Source organism: Ambystoma mexicanum, chromosome 13 (genome assembly GCF_040938575.1).
Source record: "Ambystoma mexicanum isolate Mex_15411 chromosome 13, UKY_AmexF1_1, whole genome shotgun sequence".
Taxonomy (NCBI): Eukaryota; Metazoa; Chordata; class Amphibia; order Caudata; family Ambystomatidae; genus Ambystoma; species Ambystoma mexicanum.
In genome coordinates, this window is record NC_090938.1 from 112,594,867 (window position 1) to 112,613,574 (window position 18,708).

General features: G+C 45.4%; 1 protein-coding gene and 1 non-coding gene across 3 annotated transcripts in view; one reads left to right on the top strand and one right to left on the bottom strand.

Moving 5' to 3' along the window:
• Positions 1–18,708, bottom strand: part of NRAS (NRAS proto-oncogene, GTPase) — a 447,970-nt gene that overhangs the window by 290,808 nt on the left and 138,454 nt on the right. The window contains exon 1 of one of the 2 annotated variants that reach the window (XM_069633405.1): positions 14,348–14,368. The exons of the other annotated variant lie outside the window; for it this stretch is intronic. The gene's annotated coding sequence lies outside the window, so the exon portion shown is untranslated. Of the gene's footprint in view, positions 1–14,347; positions 14,369–18,708 lie in introns of those variants that run through there. 2 annotated transcript variants of the gene reach the window in all.
• Positions 12,273–12,432, top strand: LOC138522138 (U1 spliceosomal RNA). The gene has a single exon (XR_011283251.1). It is a non-coding gene; the product is annotated as a U1 spliceosomal RNA (small nuclear RNA).

Consider the following 18,708-nt stretch of genomic DNA (forward strand, 5'->3'; position numbering starts at 1 on the left):
TCGTCCCCGGTCTTAGGTTTCTTATCTTCTAAGGTTTGCTAAAGTAGCGGTCTGAAAAGGTCAATGGCACGTCCCTCCTTGTAACCCTCTCTGGTCTTGCCGTCTTTCTCCTCGTATTAAACTGCCATCTTGGAACTGCTGCTTCCTCGTGTGTTTTGCCTTGCTCAGAGTGTGCTTTCATACTACGCCTTTTACCCGTGTGGGGAAGTGTGTTGGAAGTCAGGTGTGTGTAATGATCAGTAAATGCCTGACCTTGCCTTATCATTGTATTGGGACATGTCAGGTATACAGCTCTGGTGTTAGTTTTCGCTCACGGTGAGCTGTCTGTGAGAAAGTGTTCGTGTCCGGAAACGGGTGCGGGGGATTGAGTTCCTAAGTATCCTACCTGGTAGGATGGAGAAAAGGTTTTACAGGGAAGGGGATACCGTGTCTTACTGTCCGGTGTCACACTCGCACTCCCCAAAGACCCTTCATCCAGGTGATCCTCCCACACTGGTCCACCCCCAGGAACTGGTTCGAAAACTGATGGCCGTGTCCTGGCCACCTGGATCACAGATCCTCGGGGACTGGCGGGTGAGACACCTTCAGGTTTCTTACAGAACCAAGTGTCTAACAATAGCGATGTGCCCATTTTAAATGGCACTCACATCTTAAATAGAGAGCAGAACATTTAAATTCCGGAAGATTGAAAGCACCAGATTCACATATGTGGTGCTTTCAGATTGGTGCTTTTAGATTACAAGAGGTTTTATTGGCTCTGATTTAGAGGAGGCTTCCATGCTCGTCGTCGAAACTAGTACCCTTAGACCAGATTCATTACTGTTTGTAGAAGATGAATCTGCATCAAATTGTGTAATGGGAAACATGTATTGTACATCTGTACATTGATATTTACACTAGTAGGCCTGGCTTTCATACAAAAGAGTGGTACGTTTTCACTTAGACTTTGCTCCCTTTACAATCTTTGTTCACTCTCCATGCTTTGCATGATATGTGAATTTGCACGGCACGTTATTGTTAGCACTCTATGCAATTTCACTAATTTTTGTTTTGAGTGATTGTTGCAAATTGTCTTTGTTAAGATAGAATTGTTTGTCATATTAGATATGTATTTTGTATCTGTTTAGCTTGTGCACATGTGTGTCTGCATCATTTTTGAATTGGGTATCAAATATAAATATACGTGAGTATAAATAATGATTTTCCAATACTTATTAAAAATGTATTAAATGGTCATTGTTGCACTCGTGGGGACCCGTAGAAGGCGGTACAATTTCACTAAATACAAAAAAGAAAATAATGTTGTAATACTTTACTAGTTATAAATGTGCCCCTTATTTTTTACATTACTAAGTTATTGTGTGAATTTAGTTTTTTTTCCCTGGTCTTCATAGTATACAGGGTCCCTGTTGTATGTATGTACTATCGAGCACCCAAGGCAAAGAACTAAAGATATTTGAAGAGGCTCTGTCCCCCTGGTCCACATTAGAGGAACATAGTGACTTTTAAACCCCTACTTCTTCCTTATTAAAGTAATATCTTTGAACATTGACATTGCTGTCATCCTGTACGGAAGGCATGGTATCAAACAGTGAAGACAGACACAAGTGATCACAGTTCAAGGGTGTTTATTGAACTTCAGTGGGTTGGTAAAATGCTCATCTAAACCTGAATCTAAAGATGGGAGCAAGCTAATACCATCAAATAATAATAATTGCGTCCTAGTGGAGTCTGTCAAAATAAAAGGGCCTAAACTAATACATCTATTGCCAATCCTTACTTGTAAATACAAAATAGTATTGGATTACAATATATGCAAAAGAAAACTGTTCAAGAAATGATATGTCAGGATAGTTGAGCAGTTAGCTTCCCTTCCCCACGTTTTCAGCATGGGGCAAGGTGGCACGTGCAGGCTTCGCACACACTCTAGCTTCTTGGCCACGAGGTAACAGTTCAATGCATAGGCATCAGGGCCTTCTGCCTAAGTCTCTCTCACAATGACAGCCTCTTAATGCAGAAGGCCTTTATGCAGCAAACAAATCACAAAGGTTCCTTTCCTTTGTCAAGGTTTCACTTCCATAAGTTCAAGACTGGTCTCCCTCCTTCGGGCTTGGACCACAGGTCCCCCTCGTCTAGGCTCAGACCCTTTTTCTACAAAGGTCACAGTTTCGTCTCCCTCGTTCGGGCTCGGACCATGGATCCCCCTTGTTCGGGCTCCGATCCCTTTTCATACAAGATTCACAGCTTGGTCTCCCTCAATTGGACTTGGACCATGGCTCGTCCGGGCTCAGATCCCCTCTTGATACCAGAATCGAAGCATTTCTAATGTGCAATGGGTTTTGCTTCAACCGTCGCAGGGCTACTTCGATTCACTTCACACAATTTACGCTTCACATCGATCTTCTGCTTTTGTTTCCTTTAGTTAAGATACCGTACAGAGACCTTAGACTGAGCACATTCGCAGTGCTGGACCACTCTGTCAACGGTATTGTATCTTCTCTTCTAATGTTCAAATATTCACCAGCAATTTAGCTTCACTTGCGTCTTTCATCACGTTTAACAATGTTCCTTCCAGCACTCACTTTACAGTGTTGCCACTTGCAACCTTGACTTCAACACAGACCAGTCTCCCCAACTCACCAGCTGTGTTGTTCTCTGTCGCTTCTTTGTTCTTGGAGCCAAGGACGATACCACAGCATCTGCTGCTCCTTCCTGCCTTCGTCAGCTACGCAGGAGGACACTCGATATCTCTGCCACACAATGCAGGATTCTTTAGCCTTGTTTCTTGGTCTTACGTTTTCTGCCTTGACGGTTTCCTGAAAGGAACAGCTTCCTGTCAACAAGGTCAAGGGTGTTGCCCCTCTCACAAGCCTTTCGTGCCTGACCGCCTTTCTCCCCTCGTCCAACTGTGAACTCGAAACTGCTGTACCTTCATGTGCTTTGCCTCGCTCAGAGTGTGCTCTTGTACTCTGCCTTTTATCCATAGGGAGAAGTGTAATGGACGTCAAGTGTGAGCTGTCCATGAGAAAGTGTTCGTGCAGGAAAAGGGGGTGGGGGTTGAGTTTCTAAATATCCCATCGGGTAGGATTGGATAAAGGTGTTATAGGGAAGAGAAGGATACTGCATCTCACCATCCGGTGTCCCACTCCCACTCCCCGAGGACCCCTCACCCAGGTGATCCTCCCACACTGGTCCACCCCCAGGAACTGGATCCAAAAGTGATGGCCGTGTACTGACCACCTGGATGACAAGTCCCCAGGGACTAACGGGTGAGACACCTTCCGGTTTCTCACACTGCAGACCCCTGCCTCTCAACCCAGAGCACCCTTTCTTCTCATAGTCTACATTCTCTGTGTTTCCTTTACAGGAGTGGGTCTTCAGTGTTTTTAATTAGATGAATGCATTGTTAGTTTTTATTTCCTTTTTTTCTTGGTTGGATATTCTTTTATTTTGGTAGCACCTTACTATTGCTGTTTGTGTTGAAAATGAGTCAGCTCACACCTCTCCTGAAGATATAGCCTGCCCTCAGCCTGCACTACCAAAAGAGGCAATATGAATACCTGAAAGGCTGTGCCTGTTTCACCTTTTTTGATTAGGCTTACTGATGTCTTAGAAGTAGTATGGGGCTGAGCAGGTGGTTTAGTCACTACTCATTCCTGTACCCGAGCAGAACAGTAGTAATATAACCGCAGACGTCTTTCTGAAGCTTGTAGAAGACGTGAGTCTATTGCTGGTCTGCAGCATCCAGAGTGGGGTCTCCTCTGTGCTGGGAACTTCCAGTGCTGCTGTGTAACCTCGTTGAAGGACACTGACTTTGTGGCTCTACATGCAAAAGCATTACCGCGATCGAATTCCAGAGGGTGGGTGCGTGACAAGGGAAGGGTTGTTTGCGGGCTCTCTCCTTGCGGATTAGTTGTGATTCAAGCCAGTTTGTCCATTTACTGCGCAAAGAGCATGTGCCACCAGTATGTGGAACGTAGCCACCAGGTACACTGGTAAGCTACACTGGTAGGCTATTTGTGACTGCTCTGTAGATGTTACATGCATTCTTGAACAGTATCCTGGCCTGGAGAGGAAGCCAATGTAGTACGCAAGGTAAGTGGTGATAAGGTCAAATTTCCACATGCTCGTAATAAGAAGTGCTGCAGCATGGTGGACTGCTTTTAGGGAAGTCGAGTGAGTGGCCGGGAGCCCTGTCATTTCCATCATCAATGTTCGAGACTACAAGGGCATGCACTATTGTGCAGAGGTCCTGCGGCAGGATGAAGGGTTTGATTTAGCGAAGGGTAGTGATTTGTATTGAGTAATGGCAGAAAAGACAGATGACCTATGTGCTTTTTACTTTCATGTACATCTCAGTATCAACTGCGTATTGGTCGGTGGCTATATCGAGATCTTAAGGGCTCGTGCAAAGCTTTAAAAGTATTGATGAGAGGATGGGAGCTTTGGGGCAGCAGGTGGTTGGTTAGAATGCAATGTGTTCATCTGGATGGCCTGGTGTCTGCCAGGGAGGTAGGAGGTACACTAATACAGAACAGTGCTAGAGATGTCGGCGAGGGTGCAGTGGTTGATGGCATCAAATGCAGCCAAGAGGTCAAGGAGGGGGGGCACGAGTTGCCTTATCCATGATTTGGAGGGCATCATCCACCACCTGGATGGTGGCTGTCTCAATGCTACACTTGGGATGGAACGGATAGTCGTTTATGAGGTGTAGCTGTTGGATTCTGGTGAACAGTTGTATATACAACACTTTTCACAAGATTTTGCCAGAAAGGAAGGTTCGTAATGGGCCGATAGTTGGCATGGTCATCCTGGTTTAGGGTTTTTTATTTTCAAAAGTGGTAATTGAGGGTGTCCGAGAATGATCCTTTTTTTAGGGAGGTATTAATGATGCTGAGGAGTGCCTTGAGCACCAGGACCATCAATTGTTTAATAGTGGAGGCCGGGGTGACATGTCTGAGTAGGAAGTAGGTTTGAGGAAGGTAATTGTTTTTAGGAGGTCTTGGGGGGAGAGAGAAGTGAATTCAGTTCTGAGGTGCAGTGTGCAGGCTGGAGTGCAGGAGGGCTGAGGCTGTAGGAGATTGATTCAATGATATGTGGAATTTTGTCTGTTTTTGCTGTCATCTCGGTGTCAGGTGAGGGTTTGGTCTTTTACTACTTCAAAGATGACTTTGCTCCTGTTAGAGGCTCCCGTGATGATTGTGGAGTGGTAAGCATCTTTGGCTTTGGTAGTTAGAATCCTACGGTTTGCGCAGAAGATTTGAGGTTAGTGAGATTGCCATGGTTATGAATTTTGAGCACCATTTCTCTAGGGCTCTGATTGAGTGTTTGTTGCAGGTGAGCTCGGGGTGTACCGAGGGGGCCGATTGTTTGGTCTAAGCCCGGGTGGTTTTTAGGGGGCCATGAGTGTCCACCAGATTCATAGCTGAGTTGTTGAATAATTCTAGGAGGATTGAGGCATTCCTTGAGGTGGGGAAGTCTGCACAGTTTGCATCTAACTCATTGACTGGGAAGGTTTTCAATTAGCAGTGCTGAGTGAGGGAGTGTTTAGCCTGATCTTTGTGGGCGTGGTTGATCACAGTGGGATTGCGTTGGGGTCAGACCATTCGAGTGGGGTAGATCTGTGCAGGTGTGATGAGGGTGAATGATGTAAAGACTACATGTAGGGAGTTGCCTTTGTTGTGCATGGGGGCGATCACAATTTGCTAAATGTCCATGGAACCGGTGAATGCAAAAAGCATGCTTTAAGTGTGGTTGTTGATGTGAGACTCAGGGACGTTAACATCTCAGAGAAAGACATTATTAGTGTGTGCTAATTTGGCAGAGGAGAGTATGTTGGAGATGTTGGCAGTGAAAGAGGTACTTCCTTGAGCTAGCCTGTAGATGAGGTGGAAAGGTATGTATTCCTTGTGAGATAAAGGGAATCGGCAGACAAGTGATTCAAACAAACCTGTTCTGGGAGAGGGGATGATGGAGCATGGCCAATTGCTCCTGTGGATGATTGCTACTCCACTTCCTGCCCTCTTGGCAGATCGCCATGTTGAATGCAGTAATTTGGTTCTAGGAGGACATCCAAAACATGGCAGGTAGGATGGGGTAAACAATGTTTCGGCAATTTAGAGGGTGTCACAGTTCTTGTATGAGGTGAGATCAGTGACTGCTGCGCGAGCATTGATCAGCATGAGGAGGTATGTGCGTGTGGTCTGTGGGTCTTGGATCGGGCATGGGCAATATTGATGAGGTTTGTGGTAGCTTGCAGGGACAACACAGGGTGCTTGGCCATTTAAACCCTAATGAGGGCTGGGATAGGCTGTTGAGGGAGGAGAAACACAGTGATGTCTTTGGGCGAGTAGTAGTAGCGACTACTTTGTAGGTGAAAAGTAGGATAGCAGGTCTGGTCTTTGGCTATATCAGGCCCGTACCTGCACAAACAGGTGAGCTTCTTGTCTTCGTCCATCCTTTGCTGCGGATGGCGGCAATGAGGAAGCCTAAGGAGGACTGGTTGAATAGGTAACATGTGGAGCACCTGAGTGGCAGGGCCTGGTAACGTGACCAGCAGCCTCCTGTGGCAGGTCAGAAGAAGTAGACAGATACTCTTAAGACGTCTCCAGCAATGGTTTATTAAATAATAAGAAGAAGGCCTGTCTATCCTTATAACTATGGGGTGTTCCCTATCTATATAATTAACTAAGGTGCTTGTCAGTCATCTGGAAATGTCCAAATCAAAAGAAATTCCACTGTCCCAAACTAACCATATCTGACTGTGCCACTATTCAAAACAACTAAGGACAGGAGGGTGACTCCCTTCTCCTGGCGAAGCAAGTTTCTGCTTGGCTTTAGTGTTCTATTAATATCTTATTTTTAAATAGTCTCTAGTCACCTTCTGTACCATGGCTTGCAATTCTTAGATAAGGTTGTTGAAGCTTCCTTTATCTTGTGGGATTACTTCCCCGGCAGTCTTTTGTAAAGTTTGTTTGTTCCTTATATCCACATTGGTTTGTCGTGTACAACCTTGCCTGACATCCTCTCTTGGCTGGGTTATCCCTTCAGGATTGTTATTATGTCCCCTTCTTAGCTCAGACTTATCTTGATCATTTGTTTGTTTATCCACTACTCTCCAATTAATCTATTTTGAGGGTTGGGGTTTTCTCCCCTCTTCCCATAGTAGTCTTATCCACTGATTAATATTCTCTTTCTCAGGTTTACATATGATGTTCCCTCTTACTTTGTTACAGTTCAGATTGATAAACTTTGTAGTGTGAGTTTCAGCAATTTCACTGTGCCAAGTTTCCACACTCGTATAATGATTCCCTTTTGGCTTCCTGGTCGCCCCGCTCTCCCTGTTACCGCTTTCTTCATGGAGGAATGTCTCTGGGACCTGTAATCGCTCGGGACCTTCCTTCCTGTTTGGCTTTGTTTTCTCAGTTGTTTTCTGCAGTGGCGTCTCTTTGCCAGTTTCTCACCTCCCTTTCTTGCTATGGTCTGGTGTCTCTCGCAAACCAGTGCAGTTGCGGATACCTTCGCAGGTTGGTGTCAGCGTAGTTGGTTGACCTCCCTGTCCACTGCAAACTACTCATTATCACTCCACCAATGAGTTTCTGGGTTCTCAGACCCTCGACTTCTTGCCTATTTGGTATGCTGTCTTCCCAGCGTCTGATACTCTAGTTAAGAGTTATTCTGAACTTTGCGGGCTCCGTGGCTCTCGTTGGCTCTGCCTCCCGCTTGCATTACGCAACTAGAGGGTCTCCCCTACTGCCATATAATTCCCTCTCTACTCAATCTCAGCTTGTCCTCCTCCGTCACAGTAAAGCCATTGTTTGTCCTTAAAGACACAGCTTATTTTCTTTGATTCTCATGGTGCATGTTAATGTTTTCTTCCACCCAGTCTTGGTTTTTATTGCTGTTAAGCATCTCAGTCAATCCCACGTATGCCATCATGGGAGAGGGGCTAGGGAGTTCCTTAGAGGAACGGGAGTCCTTGTCCCCTAAGGGGGAGTCTCTCCTACTGAGGTTCGCTTGACTTGACTCCTAGGGAGGGTCTTGTGGAGCGGGCTCACTTCTCTAGCATCAAAGGGGGAGGCTTCCCCTTAGGAAGAAGGGACACATTCCCTCGATTCGTCACACTCCTCAATGCAGTCTACCTGGAGCTGGCCTGGAGTTCTTAACTAAGGCACGAAAACTAGTGGCGGGTGGAGCAATTGAGTGGCAGGGCCGGTCGTGTGAGCAGCATCCTCATCAATCCAGTTCCATACCTCTTACATTGCCCGCTGGACTGCATACTCAAATAGGGAGTAAAGTCTTCATCTACAGCACCCTTGCTTTTCTTTTGATGGTGGAAACTGGGTATAGGAATCTCATGTGGGATCCCATCCCAGTCTCCTGAGATAGCGGTCTGCCTTCTTCCTCCCCTTTACTAGTGTACAGAGCCTGACACTATAACCAAACCTGCCTATTGATTGAGCCTATTAGGCTATGGAGGACTAGAAGTAGTACTTAAAAACTCCCATAACGAATGGAGTTCGTTACTTATCTATGACGTTCATTGGACTCTGGCTGAGGCGCATGGGATGGCCTTCTTAAGTCATTTGTCGGACTTTTGCTGGTTTACCTTGGGTCATCTAAGCCTTGTATTAACGTTAATAACTACCGTTTTCTACCCCACTTTCCAACCACAACAGACTACATTCGGACCAGTTTTTTGGGAATTATATCTTAATTTTTCCTGTTACTAATCGGGATCGGTTGAAATCGTTCATGATGGTAATTGATGACAGAGCATTGCCAAATAAAAATCATATTATATTTTTAGAGGTAAAGCTGAGTCAGATAGAGGTTCTATTTTGGAATCATTCAATTCATTTTTGGACTTGTATATTTTATTTATTTATTGGATTTATTACATTTGCAAAGCGCACGAAAACCCAAAGGCGTCAAGGAGCTGTGAACATATAGGTTTGGTTACAGTTACGTACAAGTCAGATATGAACGAGAAGTTCCAGGTCAGGGTGGTCAGTTAGTTAAACAGAAATGCCTAGAGTTTTTCTTCTGAAAATGGCAAGATAGTTATCCATTCCCAGATGAGGTGAGAGGGAGATCCAGAGGATGCTGGCTTGGGCGAGGAAACTGGAGCATCCAGCTCCGTTTCTTCTGACCTTGAGTGTGTGTAGGAAGTTGGCATAGGCAGTTATGGTGGGTCTGGAGGAAGTCAGTTTGATGATACGCTCCGAGAGGTATTGGGGGCAGTGTTATTGATGCAGCGATGGGTCAAGGTGAGAACTTTGAAGAAGATACAGTCCTACACTGGCAGCCAGTGTGCGTCCCTCTTGGCATGTGAGATGTAGTCTGATTTATTTAGGCCCAGGGCAGCATAGAGGGCATTGTTTTGGACAGTTTGTAGCTTTAGCAGGTTACCCTTGGAGGTACCAGCAATGAGAGAGTTGTAACAGTCCAGCTTGGAGCAGATGGTTGCTCATATGTATGTTGAGGCAGTTGTCTGTGGAGAGATAAGGGCGGAAGCCGTTGATGAGTCTGGTGGTGTATGCTTATAAAGAGGCAATGGAGCTCACATGCTTGCAGAAGGAGATAGTGGAGTCCAGGTGGACGCTGAGGGTTTTGACCACTGGGGAGACGGGTATGGAGTTGTTGTCAATGGTGAATTGGCAGTAATGGCCGAGGTTGGCTAGGTGTGCTGGGTTGCCGACAAGGAGGGGCTCCGTTTTGTTAGTCATTCAAACAAAGCCTGTGGGTTACCATCCAGGATTGGACAAGTTCATAGGTGCAGTTGACTTTGGCAGTGTCTTGGTGTTGAATGCCGTAGAGGGGACTGAGGATTTGGGCGTCATCAGCGTAGTTGGTATATTCGATTTGGTGGGAGTGGAGGAGGTCAAAAAGGGGCTTGGTAAAGATGTTGTATAGCAGGGTTGTCCAACACACGGCCCGCGGGCCACAATGCGGCCCTCCAAGCCGTTTTATGTGGCCTGCAAGGCTCAAGACAAGAATAAAGAAAATAAAATTGTGTGGGTTCACCAGAGGAAGTTACAGTCCTCAGCCATGACGCGGTTAATTTAACTGGGTTGTGGCTGAGGACTGTAACGCAACGACCCGGTTAATTTATTGATGCAATTTTTGTCGGATCCGACAAACATTGCATAAATAAATAAACCAGGTCGTGGCGTTACAGTCCTCAGCCAAGTCCCAGTTACTTTATTTATTTATGCAATGTTTGTCGGATATCCGACAAACATCCGACAAACATTGCATAAATAAATGTATTTACCAGGTCGTGGCTTCCGGGAGGGATGGGACTGGGCCAGGCTCTGCCTTCGCACCCTCGCTTAGCGGGGCTTCCAGAACGGTTGGGAAGGTGAAAATCTGAGCGATATAGGAGTTGTGTGCGTCTAATTATTTGATGTTTCTTGCATGCTACATTTGGTTGATGGTTGTTTATTTTAGAAGTGATGCAGGATCCATTGATGCAGAAGCAAGAGATATGGCTTTGCAGCCATTGGACTATTCGCAGAACCACGCCTAACACACTTACGGGAAACGGCTGGGATACTCAGAGGGAGCTGCAGAGGTAACGTGGAACAAGTCTGAGGTGGAGCCAGTTATTATATTATATATATTATATTATAAAACCAGCTGAAGTAAACAGCAGGTGTGAAACGGTCCGGGTTTCTGCAGGAGAATGAGCATTGGCCTAGCAAACATGAAGTGAAGGTTTTGGGAGACACACATATTTCCACCCACATTCCTGGGTGAGAGACAGATCCCATGAAGGTACTGCAGACGGGGGTGGGCGGGTGTTGTGAAAAGGAGTAAAGGTAAGGTTTTAATATATATAGTACCGGAGAGGTTTCTAAGCTGGACCCAGGATTCGAACCTGTGTTGCTCTGCATCATCTTGCTTCCAAGACAAGCTGTTGCCACTGAGCTATACTACCCGTTAATTGGTTGTTATTATGCTGGGAGGGGGGTAGGCAGATATACCTTGTCCATGGGTAGTCATGTAGGAAACTGCAAGGTAAACCAACAAAAAGGCCAGAAAGAAAAGCAATAGGAGGAAGGGCAGGGTAAAGCAGAAAGGAATTTTGAGGTGCAGCGGCTGCAGAGAAAAACTAGGGCTGAAGTTAAAACTACATTGTTAATTGTTGATGATAAGGGGTGGTGGGAAAGGAGTTGGTTTCACAGCATCACCAAGCATGTCTAATACCAGGGCAAGAGGTAAAAACTTATTGAAGGCAAACCTACCTTAAATAAAATGGCCTTTTATCAAATGTAGGAGTGTGGCTGGTAAAGTTGCACCCCCCTTCTTTCCAAAGTAAGGATACTGGGATGTGCAAGCAGACTCCTACCCAAAACCTTTCCCTCCCCTTATAGATAAAAGGAGCAAGGGCTTCTTCTAAAAGTCCAACTGCAAGGCAATAGGAAAGAGGACAAACCAGAAGGACTTCACATCACATGAAAAGACCTGAAATTAAATATTCCTACAACAGGAAGTCTTGAGCTGTAGTGCTCCTTGGTGAAAGAAAAATTAAAGTGTGCAAGTAGGTTGGTTGTATACAGAGCCCCTGGTCTTGCGGCAGAATTTATTTTGCTGCAGTCAAGGGGGCCAGCGCTGAGCAGCTCAGGTTCACAGCATTAACTGGAGGGGTGAAGTGCGCAGGCCCCTAACCCCAGACTTGTGCACCCCATGATAGCAGGTCCCCGTGTTGTTTTTGAAGCTTCCCTGCCCGGGCACTGTTTTCGCCTCCAGGCCCTCCAACCTTAAGAAGGCCCAGCCAGCTCCTGGGGGGTAGGGGCCTGGTTGCCAGCTGCCTACTGCCGGTTCCGTTTGAGCACTGATCGGGCCTTGCCTCACAGCGTTGCCATGTCCGGCTGGGAGGCACCCCACCTGAGATGCTCTTGTTAAGCGGGCGACATGTCCGCTCAGGAGGGCCATGGACCCAGCGTGGGTCTGACAGGCCAGTGGGCAGACTGCAGCAGGCCTGCTCGAGCCATCCCTATCCGACTGGGCCTGCTGGCTGGCAGCCAGGCCCGAATGTATCCAAATCTCGGGCCGAGCAGGGCCTGATGGGAGAAAGGAACTGTGCTACAATGTGCTCTTCTGCTGGGATCTGCCTGCCGGAGCTTCCCCCTACACACGGGACAGGCAGCTCTGCAGACGCTCAGAGCTTCCGGGGGAGGGCGGGGCTGGGTCAGGGCCTGCCGTCTCACCCTCGCTTAGCGGTGCTTCCAGAAGAGACCCAAACACTGCCCTCTTGCTTGCAACTCATACTTACTTGCAGGGGAGAATCTGTGATCACAAAGGCAGATCTCCCAGGGTGAGGCGCACCCAATGCACATCGTATTTGCTGACCCCTGCTATGTCCCCAAATGCGGGATACTCGACTGCATTATTTCTGGTAGCGGGGGACTGCGTTTGATTTATTGGTGAAAGAAAAAAAAAGGTAAAGTGTGCACTAGGCCTGCTAGGTTGGTTGCACACAGAGCCCCTGGTCTTGTGGGAGAGATTCTGAGTGCACTGTCAGTGACAGTGCTGTCTTACACTGTGGACACATTGATCATTAAAATGTGTTGTGTTGTAAAATGTTCTTGTCTGCTGTTGCTGACATGAAATGTTCATGTTCCCCTTTAGAACTGATTGTAAACTTATGACTTTTTGGTCACCTTTTCTGCTGTAAAATGCACAATTTCAACCTATATTTGAAAATAAATTCTTGGGAGGCACCCCCAAACGCTCCCTAGATTCTTATAGCTCCCTCGCTACGCTCAATCGCCCCCACTATTTCAGGAACAATATTAACACATACACACTGAAAGAAATCACAAGCAACTAACCTTTAATCACTGCCCCGGACACCAAAAAATATCTTTGGGACTGCATGACTATCACTGCCTGTGATGCTATTGTGTCAAAGGTCACACAATATTGCTTTTTTTAAAAAACAACTTTGTTTATTAGTGGTCACAAAGAGACACAGAGCACCTTTTAACATTGCACCTCATACCAACAAGAAATATACAATTTGTGGTCAATATATTCATAGAGAATTACAAAAATTCATCATCATCAGAGATCATGTTACACAAATAGACTCTAAATGAGCCCCATATGTCTTTGGGTCTACAGGCTGGAGGTCGGGTCAAGACATATTGTTCTTCCGTTTCATTCACATGTGTTAGTTCACAAAGAAATTGGTTCATACTGGGTGGGCCTGCACTTTTCCATTTTTGTAGGATACATTTTTTAGCCACCGCACATGCAATATTAAACAATCTTATAATTTTCTCAGAGCATTTTCCTATGTCCCCAAATAGGTATTCTTGGGGTTTTAAGTCCGGGGGGGATCTGTGTTATTTCCTCCAGCATCACAGCCACAATTTTCCAGAAGCCTGCCACCCCCCAACATTCCCAGTACATATGTAAGTCTCCTGCCTGTGGCATATTACACTTGGGGCATGCATCAGAGACCCCCGGGGCAAATTTTGCTATTTTGATCGGTGTGTAATGTAGTCTATTTAGTATTTTGAATTGGATTAGCCGCAGCCCAGAATTTAGAGAGACCTTCTTAGTGAGTGAGCAGTATCTAGTCCAATTCTCTTCCTCAATGGGCATCTCTCAAGGATTGCAATGTTCCTACACCGGGTGTATGTCCCTACTGAATAGGAGCCTTTTTTCTTTAAACAAAATGGAACAGAGCGTGCCCTGTAATTTACTGCATAGGAGGGCGGCACTGTATCTTTATTTCCTTCTAGGTTCATATGAAACGTAATTACAGATGATTTATATGGCACATATAATCTATCTTTTGGTGTGACTGCTGGTCTTATTAATCTTGCTTTGGTAAATATAGAGCATCCTGCAGGTTTCATTACCGCCTCCTCGAATTCATCCATATTTGTTCTATCTAATTGACCTGTTTCACTCTTATTCCATTTCCCATAGTACAATGCACTTAAAGATGCGTAACATGCAGAATTTAATGGCAATGGCTGCACATACCAACCTATTCCATTACCACCATGCTGTGGTCAGTGAGCACACACCCAACAATTGTTTATCTCAGAATTGGCTATGTCATATTCATTATTAGCAGTAGTGTGTTATTTCCATATCCTTCCCTATGTCTCTCTTCCATTGGGGACAGAGTATAAGTAATTACATGGACCGGGCTTTCAGTAGCGGAAACATTTCTAATTGGCAAGAACACTTCTAATGGGGGTATTTCTTCTAAATACCATAATACCAATACTGTCATTACTGGTGCTATTATACTCATAACACACATGACTATGGTTAAGATCAGCATACGATACTTTCAGCACTGTTTTTTCGGCATTCTTACCGTCTCTATATTTACTACATTATCAGCATTGATGCAGGAGGGGGTAGAAGCTGGTGCAGGCATTTTTCTTGATTCTTCTTCTCCAACAATGTTCACTGTGAATACCTCTTACCGTTGCACTCCTTCGAATATTAGTAAGTTCAGTTATGTCAACAAAGTGTTTTGCCAGTTCTCAGCAGCCTGGATTGCTATCGCTCAAAGAACTCCAGAGCAGTTATCAATTGCCTTAATACCATATGGGCCCCTCTTGTCCGTGAGGGGTGATCTGCACATGGATTTTTCAAAGATAGCACCGGGGAGCCGCATTCTTGAGCTGTCGGATTTGCACAACTCCCACGCCTTTCTCCCCTAGGCCTCTGGTTCCCACTTCATCCGTGATGGGAAACAGAGGCAACAAAGATCAATAAAATGAAGATTTGATCACTCCTTGTTTCGAGGCCGCAATTTATACCGCCTTACTCCTGGTACTGTGTGATCAATGAATAGTGCGGGTGCACTTCTGGACTCAGGCTCAGTGCCAGCCTGCAGCGCAACGATAAGTGGTGGGCGCCAAAGTGTCGATGCAAGCTTGGTGTCAGCCAGCAATGATGCAGATTCTGCTGGGCAACGTTGGGGCACTCTTAGCCCTTTCTCCTTTATAGCAATCTTTCCAGGTTTTGTTTCAGGATCAGACAAATTTTGTGACAAAGAGCTGATATCAATTTCTTTTGTTTCTGGGGCCGCTGTCTCTCTTTTGTCGTCTGGATCGGTCAATTCTTTCAATGGCGATGGGACCTCCTTCGCATGTGTTGGATGTATCCACGCCTTTCTACCATCCACACGGATTGCAGTCTGTGTTGCCAAAAGGATTTGTTAGGGTCCACGCCACCTGGGTGCGAGCGATGACTTTCTCTCAAAGTTCTTCAACAGAACCCATTCCCCTGGCTGCAGCGAATGCCCTGGACCAGTATACCTGATCGGAAGAGCCTCCTGCACCTGATGATGAATCAAACACAATTTCTGTATTAACAGGTAACAATATGTACTGAGCACAGGATACTCTACTTCTCTCAATCGCCTTGGCTGAGGTGCACACCAAACATTCGCCGGCCTCCCCATCACGATCTCGTAAGGGGAGAGCGCACTCCTTCCCTGCACAGATGTGCGCATTCACAATAACGCTAGAGGCAATGCGTCTGTCCAACACAACTAATTCCCCGCACAGATTTTGCTGATTTTGGCTTTTAGTATGCGGTTCTGGCGCTCAACAAGGCCGGCACTCATGGGATGTCTGGCGCAATGGAATCGTTTGTCAATCTGGAGACCTGCGCAAATCTGTAGTACCACTGCGCCCACAAAATGCGGGCCATTATCTGACCATATGACCCCGGGCAGGCCAAACCATGAAAAGTACTCCTTCAACATCACTTTTGCAGTGCTCATGGCAGTGCAGTCCTTCAATGGATATGCTTCCACCCACTTACTGAACGCACATACAACCACTAGAACGTATTTCAAGTTTTTGACACCTTCCCATTTCTATGAAATCAAAATGGATTACCTCGAATGACATAGAAGGTGGGCCAAAACTACCTGTTGGAGTCGCTGTCCCCTTCCCCACATTGTGTTGCAGACACGTAATGCAATTCTGGACCAGTCTTTCTGCATTTTTCTTTATGTGTGTGTTTTGCCATACTGTGGCTAAGTGCTTGACTATCTTTTTTGCACAAATGTGTGTGGGACTGTGGGCCATTGTGACCATCGCGGTTACATAGGAGTTGGGCAGCATCCAATTTCTACTTTTCTTGTCCACCCAACAACCTTCTAGATCTAATTCTGCGGAGCCCTCAGCCCATTCCTGTATTTCATCAGCATTGGCTTCTGCCTGCATCTCTTTAACAGTCGAAATCCCATTCTCTATCATGCAAGGCACTTCCTCTGACTGTACTGTTAACATCTTGGTATTCAAATCATTGGCAGTTTGCTTCGCAATCCTGTCTACAAATGCATTTCCCTCTCACCACTTTACATGTTAGTTTTTTATGCGCCTCGCATTTCACTATTGCTAGGCGCTTTGGACACGTAAGTGCAGACAGCAATCGCACAATCAAAGGCCCATGTTGAATTCTGGTACCATGTGATGTCAAGAAACCCTTCTCAGCCCAGAGTTGGCCAAAGTTATGTACCACCCCAAAAGCATATTGGCTGTCAGTATATATGTTTACACTCAGATTTTCAGAAATTTCACATGCTGTGGTTATATTATCTCTGCGGCTTGTGTGGAGTTGTAGGGGATTCTTTTACTTTCTACAATACTTTCTGTGTCGTAATAGCATGGGTAGCAGTTGATGTGCCATCAGGTAATTTGAAGAAGGAGCCATCAAAAAACAGTTCTCCATCTGGCTCTTTCTGTGGGGTGTCTGTTAAATCAATTCTTCCTTTCGTTTCTTCCTCAGTAACCATTAAGCAATCATGGGGAGGTGATTCACTCTCACCTAGTTCTCCATTGGGCAGTGGCATTAATTCTGCAGGATTGAAAGTGCTACACCTCATAGTTTGGATGTGTGGTGCAAATAGGACAATTTCATATCTAGTCAATCTAGCGGACGTGAGGTGTTACGTCTGCGTTCTATGTAATAGAACGTCTATGGCATGTGGCACCATTATAATTAAGGTGTGCCCCAGCACCATTCCTTCAGCTTGTTTCACTGACGCAGCAGCCGCTGCAACAGCTTGCAAACAACGTGGTAGCGCGCAAGCGACAGGGTCCAGCGCGGAAGAAAAAGGACCGCATGGTCTATTTCTTCCACCTTATTCCTGTCAAAACAGCCAACGCGCAGCCTTCATTCTCATGCACAAACAATCTGAATTTTTTTTCATAGTTTGGTGTGCCCAAAACTGGGGCGGAGCACACTGCAGTTTTAAGCAGATGAAATGCTCTCTGGCATTCTTCATTCCATTGCAAAGGTATCAGATCATCCTTTTTTGTCAATGCCACCATTGGTTGCACAATCATTGCAAAGTTACTATCCACTGCCGGCAATAGGAAGCCATGCTTATTATGGCTCTGACTCCTTTCTGTGTTTTTGGAATAGGCATACCAGCGATACTCTCTATTCTTTCTGGTGTCAGTCTTCTCCCCTCTTTCGAAAGTAGGTATCCCAAATAAGCCACCTCCTTTTGACAATACTGGAATTTCTTCAAACTAGCTTTATGGCCATGTGCTGCTAAGTGTGACAATAACTAGACAGTACTTTCTTTACAAATTTTCTCTGTATCCGCAGCAATTAATAAATCATCTATGTATTGTAATAATACGCAACCTGCCAGTAGTTCTAACATATCTAGCTGTTCTTTCAATGCCCTGCTATAAATACTCGGACTCTCTGTATAGACTTGTGGAATGCGTGTGAATGTGAATGACCGCCCTCCTAAAGTGAACGCAAACAGGTATCTGCTATCTTTGTGTACTGGGATGCTGAAAAAAGCATTTTTAAGGTCTATCACACTAAAATATTCTGCCGAGGCGGGTATCATTGTCAAAAACGTGGTGACGTCTGGGACCAATGGGAATTGAAGGTCAACCACTTTGTTCAATGCGCGCAGATCAATTATGAAACAATACAGTATCTCATTACCTCCTTTCTTATACACCGGGAGAATGGGGCTGTTACATGTGCTACCTGTAAATTTCTTCAATTACCTTCAATTTTACCAAATCTGAAACAATACTTTTCAATGCTTTCTCTCCCTCCATTGAAATCTTGTATTGAGGAATATGTGGCAACGTTACTCCTTCCTTCAAAACAATTTTTACTGGCTCTATTTTCAATCATCCCACATCATTGTCATTCATCGCCCATATGCAAGCTGGTACTTTACTCAACTCCCCCGGCAAAGGTTTGGACAAAAATTCGGACACTGGTATATTCTGTGGCGAAATTGTCAAGAACACTCCATCAGGAGTGTAATGGATAACTGAACTCAGTTTTTTCAACAAATTTAATCCTAAAAGATTCTCCCCACAATGTTCTGTTAAGAAATGGACAATATTCAGTAAATGGACCTAATTTTACTGGTACTGATTGGGACACTGGATTGATTACTGGGGTACCTGCGAACCCTACTAAAATATTACTTTGCCCTGACAGCGGTATTTCAGGAACCAAGTGGTGGGCTATTGAGCATTTTTGCACAACTGTGTCTACGAGAAAGTTGTGCTCTCTATTCCCCGACTTTCATTTCTACGTAGGGTCCTTTTTGATTCACGGGGATAGATAATGGTTCCGACCCCTCTCCTGGGCTGTCCTATTGGGGATAATGGGGAAACAACACATCCTCCGATGTGTAGTCGCCACAATAATATGTATTGGGTTGTGTGT